The sequence below is a fragment of the Lissotriton vulgaris genome, unplaced genomic scaffold (assembly GCF_964263255.1).
Source record: "Lissotriton vulgaris unplaced genomic scaffold, aLisVul1.2 SCAFFOLD_871, whole genome shotgun sequence".
Classification (NCBI taxonomy): Eukaryota; Metazoa; Chordata; class Amphibia; order Caudata; family Salamandridae; genus Lissotriton; species Lissotriton vulgaris.
The window spans coordinates 409,460-427,706 of NW_028245531.1; the positions used below are offsets into that span (position 1 = coordinate 409,460).

The window sequence follows — 18,247 nt, forward strand, 5'->3', positions numbered from 1 at the left end:
CTTGTCTTGTTACACGATCTGCTTTATCTTGGCACTGAGCACTATTTTATTTAATGATCTGTCACAATTCCATCCACTACCTCTCAGCACGCTTTTATTTTATTTACTAATGGCGGTCCGCTTTAACTGGAGAGGGAGCGATTATTTATTTATTTATTTTAGCAGCGCGGTCCACTTTAACTATATCAGCAGCGCATACTTACTTATTTTTTTGTTGTTATGTTAATTAGCGCCCATGCGGTGCTTTCACATTCATAGAGGCCACAGGTATCAATCAATCAATCAGAACATTTATATAGCGCACTACTCACCCGGAGGGTCTAAAGGCGCTGGGGAGGGGGGGTTCGCTACTGCTCAAACAGCCAGGTCTTGAGCTGCTTCCTGAAGGCGAGATGGTCTTGGGTCAGGCGGAGGTGGGTCGGGAGGGAGTTCCAAGTCTTGGCGGCCAGGTAGGAGAAGGACCTTCCACCTGTTGTGGCTCTTCGGATGCGGGGGACGGCGGCGAGGGCGTGGCTGGTCGATCGAAGCTGGCGGTTGGGAGTGTAGAATTTGAGGCGGCTGTTGAGGTATCTTGGGCCTTGGTTGTGTAGGGCTTTGTGAGCGTGGGTGAGGAGGCGGAAGGTGATTCTCTTGTTGACCGGGAGCCAGTGCAGGTCTCTCAGGTGTCCGGAGATGTGGCTGTGTCGGGGGATGTCGAGGATGAGTCTTGCTGAGGCGTTCTGGATCCGCTGAAGTCTCTTCTGGAGCTTGGCGGTGGTTCCGGCGTAGAGGGCGTTGCCGTAGTCCAGTCGGCTGGTGACGAGGGCCTGGGTGACCGTCTTCCTGGTCTCGGTGGGGATCCACCGGAAGATCTTACGTAGCATGCGCAGGATATTGAAGCAAGACGAGGAGACGGCGTTGACTTGTCTGGTCATGGAGAGGGAGGTGTCCAGGATGAAGCCCAGGTTGCGTGCGTGGTCTGTCGGTTTGGGTGCGCTGCCCAGGGCGGGGGGGGGGGGCACCAGAAGTCGTCCCAGGCGGAGGGTGAGGAGCCCAGGATGAGAACTTCCGTCTTGTCTGAGTTCAGTTTCAGGTGGCTGGTCGTCATCCACTCGGCTACGTCTGTCATCCCTTCGTGTAGGTTGGCTCTGGCAGTGGTGGGGTCGTTGGGGAGGGAGAGGATCAGCTGAGTGTCGTCGGCGTAGGAGATGATGTTGAGGTTGTGTTGGCGTGCGATGGACGCAAGGGGGCTCATGTAGACATTGAAGAGGGTGGGGCTGAGCGATGAGCCCTGAGGAACGCCGCAGATGACTTCGGTGGCTTCTGATCTGAACGGGGGAAGGCGGACTCTCTGTGTCCTTTCGGCGAGGAAGGAGATGACCCACTCCAGTGCCTTCTCCTGGATTCCGACGTTGCTGAGGCGCTGCACTAGGGTGCGGTGGCAGACAGTGTTGAATGCCGCTGAGAGGTCCAGGAGGATGAGGGCCGCTGTTTCTCCGTTGTCGAGCAGGGCTCGGATGTCATCGGTGGCAGCGATGAGGGCGGTCTCGGTGCTGTGGTTGGCCCGGAAGCCAGACTGCGAGAGGTCGAGGGATCCATTCGTCTCGAGGAAGGCGGCCAGCTGCTTGTTGACGGTCTTCTCGATGACTTTGGCCGGAAACGGGAGGAGGGAGATGGGGCGGTAGTTTTTGAGTTCGGTGGGGTCCGCTGATGGTTTCTTCAGTAGAGCGCTGAGTTCGGCGTGCTTCCAGCTCTCAGGGAAGGTAGCGGTGTCGAAGGAGGTGTTGATGATGTCCAGCAGGTGGGGTGCGATGACAGCGTCGGCTTTGTTGAAGACGTGGTGGGGGCAGGGGTCGGTTGGCGATCCGGAGTGGATGGTGTTCATCGTGCGGATGGTGTCTTCGGTGCTGATCGGGGTCCAGGCGCGGAGGGTGGTGGTGGGGGGTGTGGTTGCGGTCGTGGGGAGCGTTGGTTGGGTGCTGAAGCGGTTGTGAATGTCGGCGATCTTGTTGTGGAAGTAGGAGGCGAGGGAGTTGCAGAGGTCTTGAGATGGGGTGATGTCGTTGTTTCTGGCGTTGGGGTTGGAGAGCTCTTTAACAATGTTGAAGAGTTCCTTGCTGTTGTGTGCGTTGTTGTCCAGTCGTTCCTTGAATGCAGTTTTCTTGGCGGCGTGGATCAGTTGATGGTGTTTTTGGGTGGCGAGCTTGAGGGTCGTCATGTTGTCTGGTGTAGGGTCTCTGCGCCAGGCTCTCTCGAGGGCTCGGCAGTTCTTCTTGGAGCTCTTGAATTCGTCGGTGAACCATGGTGCTTTCTTGCTGCCGGGTCTGCTAGGCGGGGTCCTCAGTGGGGCGAGGTCGTCTGCGCAGCTGCTGATCCACTTCGTGAGGTTGTCGGCGGCCTGGCTGGGGTTCGCTGAGCTGGTGGAGGGGTGCTGGCTCAGGGATGCGGCGAGCTGGTCGGCTGTGATCTTGTTCCAGCTTCTGCGTGCAATCTGGTGCTGGTGGACCGTTGTTTTTCTGAAGCTGAAGTGGATGCAGCTGTGATCCGTCCAGTGGAGTCCAGTGGCGTGGCTGAAGACGATGTCCTTGCTGGAAGAGAAGACGGGGGTCGAGTGTGTGTCCGGCGTAGTGAGTGGGGGTGGTCACCAGCTGCTTGACACTGAGGTTGGCGAGGTTGTCCAGTAGGGTGGTGGTGTTGCGGTCGTTGTTGTTCTCCAGGTGGAAGTTAAGGTCCCCGAGTAGGATGTAGTCAGCGGAGGGGAGGGCGTGCGGGCTGATGAAGTCGGCGATGTCTTCGCTGAATTGTGTGCGTGGTCCCGGGGGTCTGTAGATGAGAGTGCCTCTGAGGCTGGTTTTGGGGTTGGTGTGGATCTGGAAGTGCAGGTGCTCGGCGGTTGTCAGGGTGTCGTTGGTGTTTGTCGTGATGCGGATGGTGTTCCTGTGGATGATGGCGATGCCTCCTCCGGTCTGGTTGCCGCGGTTCCTCCGGGTGATCTTGTACCCGTCCGGGATGGCGATGTCGGGTGCTGAGGAGGCGTTCATCCAGGTTTCCGTGAGGAAGGCAACGTCTGGAGATGCGGTGTCGAGGAGGTTCCAGAGTTCGACGGCGTGTCTGTGGACGGAGCGAGTGTTGAGCAGGATGCACTTCAGGTGGTTGCTGTTGGTGCTCGGCTTGGTGGGAGCTGGTGTGGTACAGGCCCGGATGCAGGTGAACTTGCAGGAGGGGCAGCTGAAGGGTCCGTGGGTTCGTCTCGGGGTGGCACGGTAGCATCCCGGGGTTCGGCCGGTATTGAGTGTGTTGAGTTCGGTGGAGTCGTAGGTCCGGCGGGTGGGCTGGTGAGCGCGGGGGCCAGGGGTCCTGGCGTGGTCCAGCACAGACGGGCTTACCTTTGGCGCGCCCGCTGCGCGTACGCGCGGTCGCCATTTATGGCGAAGTGGGAGGGAGGGAGGAGCAGCTGGCAGCGGGGAGGGCACAGAAGGCAAAGGGGGCGTGGCCGCGAGCACGGCAGCGGGGAGCGGGGCGGGGGTCACAGGAGCAGAGCAAGGTGACCGGCGCAGGGGGAAAAAACACAATAAACCAAAGGACGGGGCACAAAAGTACAGTAAACAACAGTAAACCAACAGAAAAACGGCAGCAAGGCGACAAAGGACGAGAATTACAGCGGGGGGGGGTGGGGTCCACAGGGCGGGCTCAGCGAGGCTGAGGGCGGCAGCGGGAGGGAGTAGCACACGCTACAGCTGGTGGCCGTGCGGCGCAGGAGTGTCCTGAGAACAGGTCACGCTCTGGGTTATCACACTTTGGCCACTGGTTGATTTCCCTTTGAGTAAGGAAGAATACAAAAAAGTGATGGATAGAACACTTAAATTAATCTAAGCCACTAGTAAATACTAAAGCTGTATCAGAGTCCATCATTGTTCTGCAGAACATGCTACCTCCCTTTGAACCCAGCTGTGTGCAAATCTGTCTTGCCCCTGTTCCAATGGGAACAGTCCAGCCCGAATTGCCAGGTCCGGTCCTCCCTAAAACAGAACACAAGCAACGGGGGACAGTTTTTCCCTGATTAGGGCTCATTGTCAGGTACAGTTTTCGCGAGAGCACTTCCACACGCAAACAGTTCTCTCTAGCGTCATTGACTAATATAGAAATGTATGCTTTTTTGCAACCGAAAACTATTTCTGGCTTTAGCCAATTATTATTTTATAGATTGACTGCCTGGCTGCTTTCCCAACAATGAGTTTATGCACTAACTTTGACAGGACAAAATAAGACTTGCCAAAGACACCACCACACCTATTGGCCTTGTCAATGCTGGTTAAATTATGAATCTGTGCTTCTGTACCTGAACACCCTAGACCTTTTCTCTTCTTACACTTGCGACCTGAAAATAGACTCAATAACCCGGTTAACTCAAACATACTTCATTAATTGTCAGTGAATCTTTAAAAATTACTCCATCCTTCAAACAGAAACACAAGCACAGAGGCACTTCATTTGTGACTCGGCCATTACCCCACCTCTTATCTGGTCTTCGTGCTCTATAAACAGGGCCACCCAAGAACTTTATTCTATGACAATAGCTGCAGAAGTCACCCACCTGTGAGTAATCTGGAGATGGCACAGGTAGGACATTAAGCAAGTTCTATCCCGAAAGCCCCTATGGGATATGGAAAGCCCATGACCGCCTGCTAATTTTCTAGTCCATCTACTGATGCCAACATTCATTACATCACAAGAACCAGCTTATTTAGCTGGTGTTATCAGGGCAGAGCAGCTGAGGGTGTGAAATCCATTAAAATCTCTACTTGTCTAAATTACAAGATGCTTCAGAAATCTACTTGGCAGGTCAAAAATACATTTGCTCGATTTGGAGCCATGCAGTGAGGCGACAGTTTATGACAATACTCTTATTATATAAAAGATCTGAAAATAGCTTCTCTAATTATGCCATGGCTCATTTTATGTCAGGGGTTGTAATCTACCTAGGGTCTGATTATGCCACCTCTCTAATTATACCAGACTCTGAACGTACCAGTGCTCGTCTGCACCCATCCGTGACCAGCACCGGGACACTCTTGAGTAGCCGAGCGCTATAAAAGACACAAAATAACATAACATAACATAACCCGCGCCAGGGATCCTAGTTCCTCTACCCCCCGCCGGTATGACCCTAGCACTCTCCACACACTCAACCACGGATGCAACAACTGCCAGCTCTCGACGCCGAGCAACACCCAAAGCCCAAACTCCAGCCAACACTGCCGCCACACCTTCACCCACCTACAGACCCAGGCAGCTACCCCCAACATGGAGACGCTACCACACACAAGCTACTGAGATGCATCCTCCACAACGTATGCTCCCTGCACAGACATGCCATAGAAATCTGGGACCTCCTCAACACTCACGAGCCCGCCGCCGCCTTCCTAACCGAGACCTGGACCAACGACAGCTCCGCACTCAGCATCGCAACCGCCATCCCAGACAAATACAAGATCCTGAGGAAAGACAGTCCCAACTGTTCATGAGGAGGCCTCGCCATCATCCACAAGAGCACCCTCCGACTCACAACCACCAACTCGGACAACGCCTCGCCCCCCCCCCCCCATTGAAAACACATCCAGATCCAGCCCAACCCCAGAACAACGGAAACTCGCCTACAGAACTCCTGGACCCCGCACCCTTTTCACCAACGTCAATGCAGACAATGTCGCACCCCATGCACTCACTCACCTCGACGGACTACATACTTCTCAGAGGCATGAACTTCCACCTGGACAACCGCTGAGATCCCAACACCACCCCATCCAGGAAAACCTCACCACAATAGGGTTGAAGCAACTTGTCTCCACCCCCACTCATACAGCAGGACACACACTCAACCCCATCTCCGCTGGAGGAAACAACATTCGCTTCAGCCACACCATAGAACTGCTCTGGACAGACCACCACTGCATCCACTTCTCCTTCACGAAACCCATCGCTATCAAGTGCACAATGTGCCCCCCAAGCAGATGCTGGAACACAGTGGCAAGCAACCTCCACCAATAAATCGCCAACACCCTCGCCCCCCTCCAGAACACCACGAGACGTCACAACAAGAAAGCCAACTGGTTCACCATGGATCTCTGCGAATCCAAGCACTCCTGCTGACAACTGGAGAAGAAGTGGAGAAACAGCAAAACCCAGGAAGCACACTACGACTACAAAGCGCCGAGCTACACCAAACTATCAAGTGCTCCCTCAAGACAGCCACACTCTCCGACTTGAAAGCGCCAAAGTCACCCCCCTCCTAAAGAAGCCCTCCGCAGACCTGATGGATCTCAAGAAAAGTCCGTCAACACCTAGCTAGCACACTTCATAGAAACCAACAGCATCCTAGACACCTCTCAATCCGGATTCCACAGCACCAAGACTGCTCTTATTGCCGCCTCCGACAACATCCGTGCCCTCCTCGACTAAGGCCACACGGCAGCCCTCATTATCCCCGAACCAAGGCCACACGGCAGCCCTCATCCTCCTGGACCTATCAGCTGCCTTTGACACCATCTCCCACCGCCACCAGGCTGCACGTTGCCGGAATCCAAGGAGTAGCATTAGACTGGATACAATCTTTCCCCTCAGGCAGAACACAGAGAATAAGACTCCTGGCCTTCCTCTCAGAACCGACAGAGAGCAGATGAAGAGCACCCCAAAGATCCTCCCTCAGCCCCACACTCTTCAATGTCTACATGGCCCCCCTTGCCAATTGTCAGAAACCATGGACTCAACATTGTGTCCAGGGTATGTGAGTAAAATATCCTAGGCCATCCACTGAATAAGTGAACAATTAACCAGACCCAGTAGTGTAAGGAACAATCAAAGATAAAATTATATAAAAAACGTGTTTTTAATTAGCATAATAAAAATCATATAGAAACTGAAAGGAGGTCAGACTATATGATACGCAAAAACAAATGTCATAAAGCTTTTTATGACATTTGTTTTTGCTTATCATATAGTCTGACCTCCTTTCAGTTTCTATATGATTTTTATTATGCTAATTAAAAACACGTTTTTTATATAATTTTATCTTTGATTGTTCCTTACACTACTGGGTCTGGTTAATTGTTCACTTATTCAGTGGATGGCCTAGGATATTTTACTCACATACTTTGTTACCCTGCTCTAGGAGTCTGTACCTTACTACTACCCAGAGGGTCCTTGTTTATCTCATCTCTCAACATTGTGTCCTACACCGAAGACACCCAGTTCATCCTCTCCCTTACCAAGGAACCCGATATCACCAGGCGCAATTCCCAAGAAGGGATGAAAGCTATCGCAACCTGGATGAGCAACAGCTGCCTGCAGCTCAATGCGGAGAAAACGGAAGTCTTCACCCCCTCCACATAGGACAACACCTGGTGGCCTCCCGCCCACAGAAACACTGCATTGGGCTTGCACTTTTTACCAGAGGTACCATCATCCAGATGTGTGTGACCAAACAGAAGGGAAAGTCACCTTTACAAATCCTTTGCTCAGAGGAAGTCTTTGAGGCGAGTTCCGGGTAGTTTGTTTCTTGTGTTTGTCTAGGGCGTCTTAAAAGCATCTGGATCCGGAGGAGGTGTGTATTTTTTTGCATAGTATGTTCTCTCTCGCTCCCTCCCCTCCCCTCACCCCGCCACGGATCGAGAACGCTAGGTTCCACTATTTATCAAAGCAGCTTGGGGATGTCACTTTCCAAAATGCGAGTATTGTCTTGGATCCAATGAGATAATAAAATCCACTAGTAAAGCAGTGTTCCCAGTAATTTTAGGGGCGAGGGGTTTAGCATGGATTCCCAGGGCTGTCATTAAAAAGTCAATTTCTATTGCTGACCCTGAGATTGTCTGTATCAATGATTGTATACTCGACAACAGAGGGTGAGACATTTTGCAGTTAAGGAACATGTGTTGTAGGTCACATATGGCTTCCTCGCATCTCCAGCTTAAGTTAGAATCTCTTAACCCAAGTTTATGTAGCCTGGAGGTGGTCCAGTAAATGTTGTGAATTGACGAGAACCTTGACTGTGCTAGAGCTGGTGAGCTTTTTGCCAAAAAGGGGGACTGCACTTATTACTCCTTGTTTTGTCAGTAAAGGGGGTAAAGAGTCACAGTGTAAGGGTGTTGGGTATGTCCTGGAGTTTGTATACACATGAGGTGGTTTGGCCCTCACTTCTAAGTTTTCACAGGAATTCCGGTAGGTTGTATGGCGTGAAGACTTCCACCTGCTCAATGTGCCTTTCAATTTCAGGAATCTATAGAAGTCTATGTTTGGGAGACCGAATTTCCACTACACAGATGAGAATGTGGTGGTGTTTGCGTGTGAGCCCAGGTCATTTACCGAGTTAATACCTTTACTAGCCCATGTTTCTCAGTAGATTGTTTTCCCTCTAGCTTGATTGCACAGTTATGCCATAGGGAGGCTATGGTGCAACCATATGTGCAAGGAGCTCATCGTTTGTCTAGCAATTGGAGAGGCAACCGTGTCTGTTATGATACATCTGGAGTCTTCCAAGAGGAGTTTTGACAGATTGTGCGTTGTGAGGGAGGAGGAGAGTCATAGGGTAGATTAGTTCAGATTCTATGGTACGCCGTGGGGAAGAAAAGATCTCCTGCGATCGGAGCCACCATGCGCCCTGTGAAATCAAAAATACCTTTTGATACTGGGGACAATCCGGAAGGTTTATTCCTCCAGAGAGTTTATTCTTCTTCAGAATTTTAATGCAGATTCGTGGTTTCTTGTCTTTCCCCAGTAAGTCGGAAATGGCTTTATCTATTGATTTAAAGAAGGAGGGGGAGAGAGTAACCTGGAGCATACTTGAAGTGAAATTAATCAATGGGGCGATCATCATTGTGATACTGTTTTGCAAAAAATGATAGTGATATTTTGCTAAAAACGAGGCCTGTAACGTGGAAAAAATGCACATTTCATACAGTTTTAACTATATGCACGCCAACTTTTTGAGTCAAAAGCGGAACACAGATCTCCCACTCAGTTCGACCTGGTGCACCATACTCTGTTCCCATTGGATCAGACACATGCACTAGACAGCGAGTCCAACTCCACATTATATGTAGGGCCATAGAAATTATACAATTCTGTGACTGCAGCTTTTTAAAAATTATTATGGATTTACCACATAATCCATCGCCTCCTGCAGATGAAAAGTTACTACAAATGTTACTGGGTGTTCACATGCAGTGGAAGACGCTTCAAAAAGGTAAACTGGTTGTCTTTCAGTTGCTTATTTCTGTATTTCAACCAAATAGTGAAGTGCAAATTGATTGAGGGTAGAGGCTATAGAAATCCGCACCTGACAAACAGAGTGTGTCTAAATGTAACGTAATAGTGCAAATAACCAAGGAGCACTCCCCTCTATGCTCCTTACTCTGGAAAAAATCCCTTTAACAACATTAAACGCAAAAGGTTTAGCACTTTCAACAGTTATAACAAAACAGTGTCCAAAGCAGTGAGCATACAACAAGATGTTCAGATTCCAGATGTTGGTTTCTTAACAGGATTGTTCTTGGTTGATTTTTTTTTTTTAATTTAAAGGACCATAGCTGACGCGTTTCGTCTCTGTGGAGACTTCTTCAGGGCTTAATCAAGTCACAAAGAACTTTTTCAAAGATGATATAGTACTGACAAGCCTACACGCTGTTGGTTATCGAGCCTCAATCCTGGTAATGCACACTATAAATATGTAGTCGGAACATGGAAACCATGACATTCTGTTGGAACACTCATCATCTTTGAAAGCGTTCTTTGTGACTTGATTAAGCCCTGAAGAAGTCTCCGCAGAGACGAAACGCGCCAGCTATTGTACTTTGAATTTTTTTTTTAATAACAATCCTGTTAAGAAACCAACATCTGGAATCTGAACATCTTGTGTGTTCACTGCTTTGGACACTGTTTTGTTATTACTGTTGAAAGTGGTGAACATTTTGCGTTCAACCAAATAGTAAAGGGTTGAAAGCTTGGTACGAGTGAAGCAAATTATTTGCCTAGACAGTATTTAATTTACCAAGTGTAAAAATGATAAAATAATGAAATACTTTTAAAAAATGTGCTGCATTTTACAGCATACTTTGCCTTTTTATTCCGCATTATGTAGTCAACCTTGCCGGAGAATTTGGTACTCCCCTGCCGCATTAATCCCATGGTCCCGATTATACTAATTGGAAGATAAATACTGAAGGATGAGGACTCCGCGCACACATACGCCCGTCAGACAAATCATAAGGCATTAAAGGATGAAACTCGTAGGCTAACAGTCTGAATAACCCAAAACTGCAAAGTGAGCATTGGGCATTCTCTCCGTCTCTTACTTACTGGCGTCTCCTACTACGGAGACGCCAGTAAGCGGCAGTCTCCCAAGTACTAATTCTCATCGGTATCCACATGGTACACATGCATTAACACCTCGATTTCATGCACTCTGAGAAAAATTAAAACACCAGTATACACGCCACCAGCATTAACACATGACCGCCGTTTTAAAGCTTGAACAGCATATTATTCAGTTGTAAGAACGTATTTATTGCTCTCGTACCTGTCCAGGTCACTGACTGCAAACCGCTCTGGGTAGCAGGCTAATAGCCTTACTCGCTGCGCGAACAGGTGACGTCACTGGACGTCTGTGCCAGCGTCGCTCGGTTGCCATATTGGATAGGAAATACGAGCTTCCTTAGTGTTTGGACAATCGCTGGGTGTCATTTTGGAACGGGAAAAGAGTACCTCAAACACCATTTTCGTGGGTGCCATCTTGGAGCAGGAAGTATTTTTAAATGCACTATAGTGGCGGGACTCAACTTTGAAGCGCGAGCGTGTCCCCCAAACCCCTAAATGAACCTTACCCAAGGCTATTTTGCTGTATGACAGTGCCGTCACTATGCAAGTCGGCCGAGGCTACTGAAATCTACATTCATAGAGCGTGTTGCCGGAAAGCCGTAATTGGTAAGTTAGTAGGTGTAGCATTTGGCATCACGGGTAAACGTAACTGTGAGCGATGGTGTAAACAACACTTAGTATATCCGTTTTCGAGACATCCGATATCATCACTTACTTAGGCCTTCATCCTTACTATTCTTATTCAGGTGCCACTGCCAAGTATTCATTATACCTACGTGTGCGCGCGGGAAACTTGAATGGCTCCTGCCAATCTATTTGGTCTGTGTCATTATGTGCGAGGACTATTTTCAGTGAGCCCATATGTGCGTCACCTGGCGTACTGCTCACGTTACTTGCTGATAATCTTCATAAATTCATTATGCTTTAGTCCAACCAACGTGCCCTTTTCCCAGTCATTACGTTGAAATGATTCGTAGCGTCCAAGTTTTAAGTTAGCTTATGTGTGAAATTTTCTTGTTTTGAATGTTCCTGTGTGTAACACTTCACTGCGAGTAGAGCAAAGTTTGTAACTGCATGTAACTAGTTATATTTCTGCAATTACTCATGTTTACGTTTTGTTGCAGCGGAAGCACCATGGCCCAATCTGTTAATTTTTTATTTATTTATGTTGTTTACCCACACCCATGATTGAGGCATTGGACCTTTCTCATCACTCTGTCTCATCGCACTGAGGAACTAGGGTGACTATGGGTATCGGAGTAGCGTGCTACTCGCCGAAAAGGGCTTTGACACCTCTTCTGGGATAGTAAGAGCTCATATAAATGCAACTACAAAACAATTCTCATGTTGGCTACCCAATAAGGACCAATTAATGGGTAGCCAACTCACAGGTTGGAAATCAAATTAAAAACTACTACTTTAAATACCATGCTATCAATGCAGACGTTTAGTCTATTAAATCAACCACAATAGTTTTATGTATAGCAGAAATGCTGAATTTGTGTATTTGGAGGTGCTCACATATATGATAATAAAGAACAATCATTTGCAATGCAATAGGTCTCGCATTATGAACGTTTGAGCTATTGGTCTTGTAAATGACACATTTTTTATTTATGTATTGGTTTTGAAAATAGCGAAATTAATAGCTTTGTCATTTACAATGCCAACACTTTTAACTTTTGCAAATGTGACACCTATAGCATTTGTGTTGCAACATGTTTTGTATTTACGTGACTTAGATGTATTGATATTACAAATAACAATGGTTTTTAATCTTTTTAAATAATTAATACTTACATAAAAGTTATTGTAATTTATAATGGTAATAGCTTAAACTTTTGCAAATAACTTTTATGAAGATTATGTTCAGTGTATTTTATTGTGACGAAAATCCAAGAACAGAAGTGAAATATTAACATCTTTTTGTGACATTTGTAATAAAGCTTGAAACATTGAGAGAACATATTTGAACCAGTTGTTGAATGGTTGCACAGATTGATGCTGTGGTGGCGCGGAGTGATGTTGTGGAGGTGACGAGTGATGCTGTGGTAGCGTATAGTGATGTTGTGGTGCCCCTGAGGGATGCTGTGGTGCCCCTGAGTGATGCTGTGGTGGTGCGATAAATAGATAGAGGGAGGGCGAAAGATAGATAAATAGAGTGAGGGCGATAGATAGATAGATAGATAGATAGATAGATATAGTGACGGTGATAGATAGATAGACAGAGTGAGGGCGATCGATAGCTAGAATGATGGCGATAGTCAGTGCGATAGAGAGAGTGAGGGCGATAGATAGACAGAGTGAGGGCGATAGATAGACAGATAGAGTGAGGGCGATAGATAGACAGAGTGAGGGAGATAGGTAGGGCGAAAGATAGATAGAGGGCGAGAGTGAGGGCAATAGATAGATTGAGGGCAATAGATAGATTGAGGGCAATAGATAGATTGAGGGCGATAGATAGATTGAGGGCGATAGATAGATTGAGGGCGATAGATAGATTGAGGGCGATAGATAGAGTGAGGGTGATAGATAGACAGAGTGAGGGCGATAGATAGACAAAGTTAGGGCGATAGATAGACAGAGTGAGGGCGATAGATAGATAGACAGAGTGAGGGTGATAGATAGAGTGAGGGCGATAGATAGAGTGAGGCAGATAGAGTAAGGGGGATAGATAGAGTGAGGGTAATAGAGTGAGGGCGATAGAGTGTGGGCGATAGATGTGTGTGGTTGTGTGTGTGTGTGGTTGTGTGCGTGTGGGTGTGTGTGGTTGTATGTGTGTGTGGTTGAGGGTGGTTGTGTGTGTGTGGTTGTGTGTGTGGTTGTGTGTGTGTGGTTGTGTGTGTGGTGATGTGTGTGTGGTTGTGTATGGGATTGTTTGTGTGGTTGGGTGTGTGTGTGTGGTTGGGTGTGATTGTGTGTGTGTGGTTGTGTGTGTGTGTGAGATTGTGTGTGGTTGTATGTGTGTGTGTGTGGTTGTGTGTGTGTGTGGTTGTATGTGTGTGGTTGTGTGTGTGTGTGTGTGGTTGTGTGTGTGTGTGTGTGGTTGTATGTGTGTGTGTGTGTGGTTGTATGTGTGTGTGTGTGTGGTTGTATGTGTGTGTGTGTGCGTGGTTGTATGTATGTGTGTGTGCGGTTAGAGAAGGATGTATGTGGAAGAGAGCAGCAGATCAGCACAGGAGAAGAGAACATGGAGTTAGAGAAAGAGGCGGTTGGAAGAGAGCAGCAGATAAGCACAGGAGAAGATAAGAGAACAGGGAGTTAAAGAAGGAGGCGAGTGGAAGAGAACAGCAGATTGGCACAGGAGAAGAGAACAGGGAGTTAGAGAAAGAGGCGGGTGGAAGAGAACAGCAGATTAGCACAGGAGAAGAGAACAGGGAGTTAATGAAGGAGGCGGTGGAAGAGAGCAGCAGATCAGCACAGGAGAAGAGAACAGGGAGTTAGATAAAGAGGCGGGTGGAAGAGAACAGCATATTAGCACAGGAGAATAGAACAGGGAGTTAAAGAAGGAGGCGGGTGGAAGAGAACAGCAGATTGGCGCATGAGAAGAGAACAGGGAGCTAGAGAAGGAGGCGGTGGAAGAGAGCAGCAGATCAGTACGGGAGAAGAGAAGAGAACAAGGAATTAGAGAAGGAGGTGGGTGGAAGGGAGCAGCAGATCAGCACAGCAAAAGAGAACAGGGAGTTAGAGAAGGAACGGGTGGAAGAGAGCAGCAGATTAGCACAGCAGAAGAGAACAGGGAGTTAAAGAAGGAGGTGGGGTGGAAGAGAGCAGCAGAAAAGCACGGGAGAACAGAACAGGGAGGTAGAGAAGGAGGTGGGGTGGAAGAGAACAGCAGATCAGCACGGGAGAAGAGAACAGGGAGTTGGAGAAGGGGGCGGGTAGAAGAGAGCAGCAGATCAGCATGGGAGAACAGAACAGGGAGTTAAAGAAGGAGGCGGTGGAAGAGGGCAGCAGATCAGCACAGGAGAAGAGAACAGGGAGTTAGATAAAGAGGCGGGTGGAAGAGAACAGCATATTAGCACAGGAGAATAGAACAGGGAGCTAGAGAAGGAGGCGGCGGAAGAGAGCAGCAGATCAGTACGGTAGAAGAGAATAGAACAGGGAATTAGAGAAGGAGGTGGGTGGGAGAGAGCAGCAGATCAGCACAGGAGAATAGAACAGGGAGTTAAAGAAGAAGGAGGGTGGAAGAGAACAGCAGATCGGCACAGATGAAGAGAACAGGCAGCTAGAGAAGGAGGCTGGGTGGAAGAAAGCAACAGATCAGCAAAGGAGAAGAGAAGAGAACAGGGAGTTATAGAAGGAGGCGGGTGGAAGAGAACAGCAGATCAGCACCGGAGAAGAGAAAAGGGAGTTAGAAAAGGAGGCAGATGGAAAAGAGCAAAAAGATCATCACAGGAGAAGGCAACAAGGAGTTAGAGAATGATGCGGGTGGAAGAGAAGAGCAGATCAGCACAGGTGAAGAGAATAGGGAGTTAGAGAAGGGGCGGGTGGAAGAGAGCAGCAGATCAGCACGGGAGAACAGAACAGGGAGTTAAAGAAGGAGGCGGGTGGAAGAGAGTAGCAGATCAGCACAGGAGAAGAGAACAGGGAGTTAAAGAAGGAGGTGGGGTGGAAGAGAGCAGCAGATCAGCACAGGAGAAGAGAATAGGGAGTGAAAGAAGGAGGCAGGTGGAAGAGAACTGCAGATCAGCACAGGAGAAAAGAACAGAGTTAAAGAAGGAGGAGGGGTGAAAGAGAGCAGCAGATCAGCACAGGAGAAGAGAACAGGGAGTTAAGGAAGGAAGTGGGTGGAAGAGAACAGCAGTTCAGCACAGGAGAAGAGAACAGGGAGTTAGAGAAGGAGGCGGATGGAAAATAGCAGAAAGATCATCACAGGACAAGAGAACAGGGAGTTCGAGAATGAGGTGGGAGGAAGAGAACAGCAGATCTGCAAGAGAGAAGGAGGTGATGGAAGGGAACAGCAGATCAGCACAGGAGAAAAAACAGAGTTAAAGAAGGAGGCGGGGTAGAAGAGAGCAGCAGATCAGCACAGGTGAAGAGAACATGAAGTTAAAGAAGGAGGTGGGTGAAAGAGAGCAGAAGATCAGCACAGGAGAAGAGAACAGGGAGTTAAGGAAGGAAGCGGGTGGAGGAGAACAACATATTAGCACAGGAGAAGGGAACAGGGAGTTAGAGAAGGAGTTGGGGTGGAGGAGAGCAGCAGATCAGCACAGGGAAAGGTAACATGGAGTTAAAGAAGGAGGCGGGTGGAAGAGAACAGCAGTTAAGCACAGGAGAAGAGAAGAGACAAGGGTGTTAAAGAAGGAGGTGGGGTGGATGAGAGCAGCAGATCAGCACAGGAGAAGAGACCAGATAGTTAAAGAAGGAGGCGGGTGGAAGAGAGCAGCAGATCAGCACAGCAAAAGAGAACAGGGAGCTAGAGAAGAAGGCGTGTGGAAGAGAGCAGCAGATCAGCTCGGGAGAAGAGAAGAGAACATGGAGTTAGAGAAGGAGGTGGGTGGAAGAGAGCAGCAGATCATCAGAAGAGAACAGGGAGTTAAAGAAGGAGGCAGGGTGGAAGAGAGCAGCAGATCAGCAGAAGAGAACAGGGAGTTAGAGAAGGAGGTGAGTGGAAGAGGGCAGCAGATCAGCACAGGAGAAGAGAACAGGGAGCTAAAGAAGGAGGCGGGTGGAATAGAGCAACAGATCAGCACAGGAGAAGAGAAGAGAACAGGGAGTTAGAGAAGGAGGCGGGTGGAAGAGAACAGCAGATCAGCACCAGAGAAGAGAACAGGGAGTTAAAGAAGGGGGTGGGTGGATGAGAGCAGCAGGTCAGCACAGGAGAAGAGAACAGGGAGTTAAAGAAGGAGGCGGGGCGGAAGAGAACAGCAGATCGGCACAGGAGAAGAGAACCGGGAGTTACAGAAGGAGGCAGTGGAAAAGAACAGCAGATCAGTACAGGAGAAGAGAACAGGGAGTTAGAGAAGGAGGCGGGTGAAAGAGAACAGCAGATCAGCACCGGAGAAGAGAAAAGGGAGTTAGAAAAGGAGGCAGATGGAAAAGAGCAAAAAGATCATCACAGGAGAAGGCAACAAGGAGTTAGAGAATGAGGTGAGTGGAAGAGGGCAGCAGATCAGCGCAGGAGAAGAGAACAGGGAGATAAAGAAGGAGGCGGGTGGAAGAGAGCAGCAGATCAGCACAGGAGAAGAGAACAGGGAGTTTGAGAAGGAGGCAGAGTGGAAGAGAGCAGCAGATCAGCACGTGTGAAGAGAAGAGAACAGGGAGTTAGAGAAGGAGGTGGGTAGAAGAGAGGAACAGATCAGCACAGCAGAAGAGAACAGTGAGTTAAAGAAGGAAGTGGGTGGAAGAGAGCAGCAGATTAGCACAGGAGAAGAGAACAGGGAGTTGGAGAATGAGGCGGGAGGAAGAGAACAGCAGATCAGCATGTGAGAAGAGAACAGGGAGTTAGAGAAGGAGGTGGTAGAAGGGAACAGCAGATCAGCACAGGAGAAAAAAGAGATTTAAAGAATGAGGCGGGTGGAAGAGAGCAGCATATCAGCACAGGAGAAGAGAACAGGGAGTTGAGGAAGGAAGTGGGTGGAGGAGAACAACATATTAGCACAGGAGAAGAAAACAGGGAGTTAGAGAAGGAGTTGGGGTGGACGAGAGCAGCAGATCAGCACAGGAAAAGATAACCTGGAGTTAAAGAAGGAGGCGGGTGGAAGAGAGCTGCAGATTAGCACAGGAGAAGAGAACAGGGAGTTAAAGAAGGAGGCGGCGTGGAAGAGAGCAGCAGATCAGCACAGCAAAAGAGAACAGGGAGTTAAAGAAGGAGGCAGGGTGGAAGAGGGCAGCAGATCAGCACAGGAGAAGAGAACAGGGAGTTAAAGAAGGAGGTGGGGTGGAAGAGAGCAGCAGATCAGCACAGGAGAAGAGAACAGGGAGTTAAAGAAGGAGGCAGGGTGGAAGAGGGCAGCAGATCAGCACATCGATCTAGCCCTCACTCTATCTCTCTATCTATCGCCCTCACTCTATCTCTCTATCTATCGCCCTCACTCTATCTCTCTATCTCTCTATCTATCTATCTATCTATCTATCTATCTATCTATCTATCTATCTATCTATCTATCTGTCTATCGCTCTCACTCTATCTATCGCCCTCACTCTATCTCTCTATCTATCTATCACCCTCACTCTATCTCTCTATCGCCCTCACTCTATCTATCGCCCTCAATCTATCTATCTATCTATCTATCTATCTATCTATCTATCTATCTATCTATCTATCTATCTATCTATCTATCTATCTATCTATCTATCTATCTATCTATCTATCTATCTATTAATCCATCATGGGCATTTGTATAGCGCGCTACTCACCCGAAGGGTCTCAAGGCGCTGGGGGGGTGGTCCGTTACTGCTCGAAGAGCCAGGTCTTGAGGAGCTTCCTGAAGGAGAGATAATCCTGTGTCAGCCGGAGGTGAATCGGGAGGGAGTTCCATGTCTTGGCTACCAGGTAGGAGAAGGATCTTCCCCCAGCGATTGCTTTGCGGATGCGTGGTACGGCAGCGAGGGTGAGGCTGGTCGATCGTAGCTGGCGGGTGGGTGCGTAGAAGGTCAGGGGGTTGTTGAGGTACTTGGAGCCCAGGTCGTGGAGGACCTTGTGTGCGTGGGTGAGCAGTCTGAACGTGATCCTCTTGCTGACGGGGAGCCAGTGCAGGTCTCTCAGGTGGCCGGAGATGTCTGTGTCGGGGGATGTCCAGGACGAGTCGTGCAGAGGCGTTCTGGATGCGCTGGAGTCTCTTCTGAAGTTTGGCTGTGGTTCCGGCATAGAGGGTGTTACCGTAGTCCAGTCGGCTGGTGACGAGTGCCTGGGTGACCGTCTTCCTGGTTTCGGTGGGGATCCAGCGGAAGATCC

The 18,247-nt window shown here is 48.9% G+C and overlaps 2 protein-coding genes across 3 annotated transcripts in view; one reads left to right on the forward strand and one right to left on the reverse strand.

The window, feature by feature from the left end:
• LOC147666375 (la-related protein 7-like) overlaps window positions 1-10,658 on the reverse strand; it is a 203,588-nt gene extending 192,930 nt beyond the window's left edge. For both annotated transcript variants that reach the window (XM_086949097.1, XM_086949096.1), the window contains exon 1: window positions 10,550-10,658. The gene's annotated coding sequence lies outside the window, so the exon portion shown is untranslated. The remainder of the gene's footprint in view (window positions 1-10,549) is intronic.
• A 106-nt stretch (window positions 10,659-10,764) lies between these two features.
• LOC147666376 (5'-3' DNA helicase ZGRF1-like) overlaps window positions 10,765-18,247 on the forward strand; it is a gene marked incomplete at its 3' end in the record, with an annotated part of 444,183 nt that continues 436,700 nt past the window's right edge. Inside the window, exon 1 of the mRNA XM_086949098.1 lies at window positions 10,765-10,953. The remainder of the gene's footprint in view (window positions 10,954-18,247) is intronic.